Genomic DNA, 5,841 nt, shown 5'->3' with positions numbered 1-5,841 from the left:
AGCTGCTTAAACATTCTTAAACACAGCTAAAACACAGAACTCATGATTTGATCTATATACAAGTAATGCGTGTACATATATATCCAGCCATCCTAGGTGCGTGTGTTTCTCCGCTCATACACGCCCACGATCGGCGGGCGGCACTTTTGAAACACGTACACATACGCCAATTCAGTTATTTAGGCCCTTCAAATTGTACGATTTCCCCCTCTATTTTGGTAGATCTTTCAGAATAATATATGTGGCTCCTAGGGGTATGTACGATGTTATTAACGCCCATTTAGACCACCAATCGAGGTACTTTGGGTTTACCTCCCCCTTTAGCATTACTACGGCGGTCCATATTCATGAATTTGTATACTATATTGAGTGAGTTACCCCCAATATTGTGATAACCACATTCGGCATGAAGCCACCAAGGATACACACATGTTTATCTACATTTTTTTTTTCATTCAGTAAAAGGGAAACCAGACGCAGAATTATATTCACCCTGTGGATCAAATTCATCTTTAATGATGTCTCTCATTGCTTCAAAAGTAAGCTCATGGTGAGCCACGCTGATACCTGGAATTGAAAAACAAATTGAACTCGAAATCAAAACAATGAAAGTCATCTATACATTCTCTAATGTTAGGGTTATGTTGAAACTATAAATGTTATCATAAGTCACTATCTAAGGCACCGTAGCACAGTGGGCCAGGGAGGGACCAAAGTGCGCCAAAACTCATGTTTGGGGATTTCTTTTTTATAAATCCAGAGGAAATGTTTAGATTTCCAGGGATTTTCGCTTAAATTGTATTACCAACATTTTCTCTGATGTCTAAGCTTTAAGTTGATACCAGATTTAGCTGCCCGATTCTGCCCGTTATTATGTTAGAGCTGTTTTCCTTGCAACATTGCCCCGAAAAATGTGTTTATTTTGGTCTGCGGTGTCAGAACAAGTGTCACGCGCCCCCTCGCGCCGTGATTTATAACCACGAATCCTTCATGATTCATCCGCGGACCCCAAAAACCCACATTTTCGGGGCAATGTGGCAAGGGAAATCGGCTCTAACATAACAATGGGCAAGTTTGGGCAGCCAAATTTGGTATCAACTTGAAGCTTAGACATTAGAGGAAAGGGTGGTATTAAAATTTAAGCGGATTTATACAAAACATGGATAATTAGTCCATTTTTCAGTGAATTACCCTATGATATATCATGAAGATTGTGTTTCTATTAATTTTAACCCATTCATTCAACGAAATGAACTATCAGGAATATGTGAGAGCAATTTCATATCAATAACTTAAAAACTTCATGTTGAATTGAAAGATTTATAAAATAGGTCACTTTTGCACTAAAACTGTGAATATGTAGGATTTTGCTGATTGAAGTAGTAAATTTATACCCTTATTGTGCATACCGGAATTAAATATTTCACTGAGGTATTCCTCTATGTATTACCTTTCAACTGGGCAAGAAACAAATTGAAAAAAATAAATCACCCAAAAATAGTTTTGGCGCACTTTGGTCCCTCCCTGGCCCACTGTGCGGAGGGGGCACAGGGTGTATACAAACAAATTATTTTGTCACCATCAACTTTATCATTAAAAAATCAGCATTTGAAATGTGGACGATCGAAAATTAGTGGATGCAGTTTTTTGCAATGAATCAATTTGCTTTGTGTCCCCTTCGCAAAACGAATAATTGTTTTAAAAAAATAATCAAAATCCATTTCAGGTGAGGACCCCAAAACGTTTGCTCCCCTCACTATATTCTTTATATAGCAATGTGTAAATTGTATCGATTTGATAATATGTATTGGTTATGGAAATTCAACGAGCAGGCGTGTAATGTTTATTGCGTCATTGTATATACTATAGGACAGTTAAAAAAATATCGTTTGCAGTGCACCAAATTTGTTTAAAACTTAACTACTCAAAGTTTCAAAGTTACTTTTTCAAAATACGAATTTGTCTGTGATTATTTTCGAAATACATAACGAACATTACATGAGAAGGTAGGAAAACCATGGCATGTATCAATTGTGATACCAAATAGACTAACATTAGGTATTCCCTGCATAATGATAACTCTTTTCCAATTCAACTTAGGATTTATCAATGCATTAGTTCGGAAACCAAGGTTAATGTCAACCCTTTTCAACTTTAAGATATATTTTTTTATTAACTGTACCCTTGCAATTGTCAATTTACACCATTGTCCTAAATCCACATATCCCGAGGATAATTATCACCAGAGACCTGCCCTAGTCGACTTGGCTTTTAAAGGCATTGTGTAACAATGCCAAATCTGAGATGCATTACACTACGTATTAACTTCTGCGATATGGTGTAATGTTGAAGCCTTAACAAAGTTGCGCTTCAAAATTATCATGAAGTGCCTCATTTTTTTATTTCTTGTAATGAGTGACCGCTTTTTACCATCCTCATTTTTCCCAATATATTGTAGTGTTATAAAAATCGTCACTATGGAGACAGTTTTTGGAATTTGAAATTCCAATCATAAATATCTTGAAAATCAGACGGGCGATCAGCTTGTAAACGTCATGGGAACCCCGTGACTTTTACAAGCCGATCGTCTGTCTGATTTGTTTAGGGCTTCAATATTACACCATATCACAGACACTGACAAAAGGTAGGGCCTCGCATCTCACATTTAACATTGTTAAACGATGCCTTTAAAGCGACTCGGTAACATTGCCTCAGATTCTGAAACAAAATCCTGTTGAAATGTAAAAACATATTTCATGTTATGTAACTGGACCTCCTGGAAGAACAGCAGCATCATGTCAATGTTGTATTTGCTTTTTATAACGGATATAATGGTTGTATTTAAATCGGTAACAATCAACTCACCAAGTGGAGTCACATCTGTTAGGGCAACAATGTAGGCATCAGCAACATCACGCACGTCGCACACGGGCAAGTTGATATCTAGTGCCACTGTATTTTCCTGAAGACGTCGAACCATGTTTACTTTAGCCTCGTCCACAGGAAAATAGATAGGACCCATTAGAACGGGGTACCTAATGATCGATAGGTCGATCTTGCCTTTATCTATTTAAGAAATCAATAATTTTGGTCCGTAAATATATTTTTTGTTCGTGAACTCTTAAAGCCTTAGAGTACTAAGTCAATTCCATTCATGACAAACTATAAACCTCACTGTGTGGTAATCGGGCATTATCTTCTTGAAAATATTGGGAATATAAGCTTGTTGCACTATATTTATCAAATGTTCAGTTTCAAATTCATGGAGAAAAAAAATAGTTTAATGCTTCCGGTTTGTTGATTGTTTGTTTAATAATTATTTTGAAATTGTTAAATTGTCGCCATTTTCGAAACAACTTTTTATCCGATGATTCACGCATCATCTTTTATGATTGTTTCTATCCTTGATAATATTTCCAAAACATATTACATAACTTTTTATTTCGTTAATTTATTTACTTCTTTAAATATTTATTTAACATTGATTAATTGATTACTTAATTTATCATTTATGTATCAATGTAGGTTTTTTTTTGAGGGGATGGGGGCTGGGGTGGGGAATATTCGTTACCCATGTCAATAATACTATTTCTTCCGCATATTTTCGATAAAGTGAATATTTATTAATCAGACAATTTCCTTGTAATATTTCACATGAAAGTACATAGCCTACCATTACCATGTTTCTTATAAAATTGTAAGGCTTCTTTTTCAGTCAACGCTTTCCAACACGCATCCTTCAGCACACTCTCTAATTTCGCCCACTTCTTAGTTGAGTAATTGTCCTTGCTGTTACCTGAACAAATGCAATTTGAAATCATGTCATTTTTTTGTTACAAGAACCATGTAGCAAACGGATATTGTTTATTTATAAAAGTAATAGAAAGATAAAATAACGAAGAATCTCATGAGGATAAATAGGCAGAAAACAATAATAGAATGATAACAACAAACAATAACATATGAGATGATACAAGAACAACAACAAATCATAACATTAGGAAAGTCCGAAAGGAAAAATGATAAAGAATAGATATTGGAATAATTGAAGGAAGACAAATAATAACATAACAGATAGGAAGAAAAAAATGATGATATAATACAACAAAGAATAACGTAAGGAAAAATGATAGAAGGAAGATATGAAGATGAACAGAAGGAATGACAGAAAAAGACAATGATAGAAGGAAACCGAAGAATATCAAGAGGAGAGATAAGAAGAGATGATAGAATAACAAATCAAAGAATAACACATGAAGAGAAAGGATGAAGAAATGAGGGAAAAATAACGACAACAAAAAAGGCGTAAGGAAAGGTGATAGATAGGAGAAATGAAGAATAACTTTCAGGAAATACCAAAAGAGACAGTGATAGAATGTTAACACAAATAATAACATTAGAGAAGTTTATAGAAGGGAAAATCAAAGACTAACATAAGAAAAAGTGATAGAAAGAAAAAACAACGAATACCATAAGAGAAGGTGATAAAACAAAAAAAATGTAGAATGGCATAAGGAAAGACTGAACGAGAAAATGATAGAACGAGGAAAACGAAGAATTATATAAGAAAAGGTGATAGATGGAAGAAACAAAATATAGCGTAAGGAAATTTAGATAGAAGGCGAAAATAATAGAATAATTAAAACAAAGACTGCCATATGAAAAGGTTAAGAGAAGGAAAAACAATGAATATCATATCAGAGAAGATGATAGAAGGAAGAACTAAAGGATATCGTGAGGAAATATAGGAGGAGAAAATAATAGAATAACAAAAGTGAGCATTATTTAGTGGACCTAAGTGAATTGGATGCACACAAATTCATGTTGAGTAAATCCCCACTTTTATGGTATATGCACACTAAATGCGTATTGAATACAATTATAGACCTAATAATACGTGCAGCTTATAGTAGGCTTCTCGCTGAGCGAGGTCACCGTGGTGTCGAGCGGCTTTTCTAAGGTATGGAATTTGTATGACAGTAGATGGAGCTAGTATACAAAAACAATGCCGGTTTTATATTATGGCAACTTGGAACTAATACAATAACAACAATTGATTTTTTCTTTTGTTTTCTTTTTTTGATTTTTGATTTTTTTTCTTCTTTTCTTCTATTCATTAACAAAAATGTATCGGTGTTAATCCCATAACATCTTTTCATAAGATCAAAAAGTTTAAAATTAATTCAATTTTGTATCAACACTTTGTATTATTTTTAAGGTGAAAATCTAAACCACGGTGGGTAAGCGAAATAAATACTTGATATTATAACAATATTACTTCCACAGCGCTGCCCTGATCCTTTATATTTCCCCGAGATCGAGGGCCAAAAAACACCAACAACACCACCATCACGGGATTGGTACGAATGTTGTTCGGGTACAACAGATATTCGTCCTACATATATAAAAAGAACACGGAAAGAGTAAGGGTAAAGGGAAAGCTGTGCTGCAACAGTGTCCACGAAATTTTACGACGACACGAAACCGTAGCATCCCCTCGGAAGTTCGGAAGAATTACAAACTTTTGTAAAGTTTGCCGAAATGCCACGGACGTACTTCAAGAAGCTTGGATTCATAGTACGGATGAAATAACGGATGCAGCTGGACCGTTCTTGGCGCAACCGTATACAAAGGAGCTTCAAAATGAAATTCTACCTCGTTGCATATACCCATCATCCGTAGTCATGCGAAGGGTGATCCGGAATTTGCTGCTGGGGTTTCAGTTTTGAATACGGACCATTTTATTTCCGGTCGCTTTGCGGTCAAATATGGCATTTTGACGGCAGTGGGCTGGTCAAATTATGAAACTCGGTATTAAGGACCTGACGAAAAAGCAAAGTA

This window comes from Strongylocentrotus purpuratus, unplaced genomic scaffold, assembly GCF_000002235.5.
Source record: "Strongylocentrotus purpuratus isolate Spur 01 unplaced genomic scaffold, Spur_5.0 spur5_scaffold_20, whole genome shotgun sequence".
In the NCBI taxonomy this organism is placed as follows: domain Eukaryota; kingdom Metazoa; phylum Echinodermata; class Echinoidea; order Camarodonta; family Strongylocentrotidae; genus Strongylocentrotus; species Strongylocentrotus purpuratus.
Note: the sequence above shows the minus strand (reverse complement) of the source record.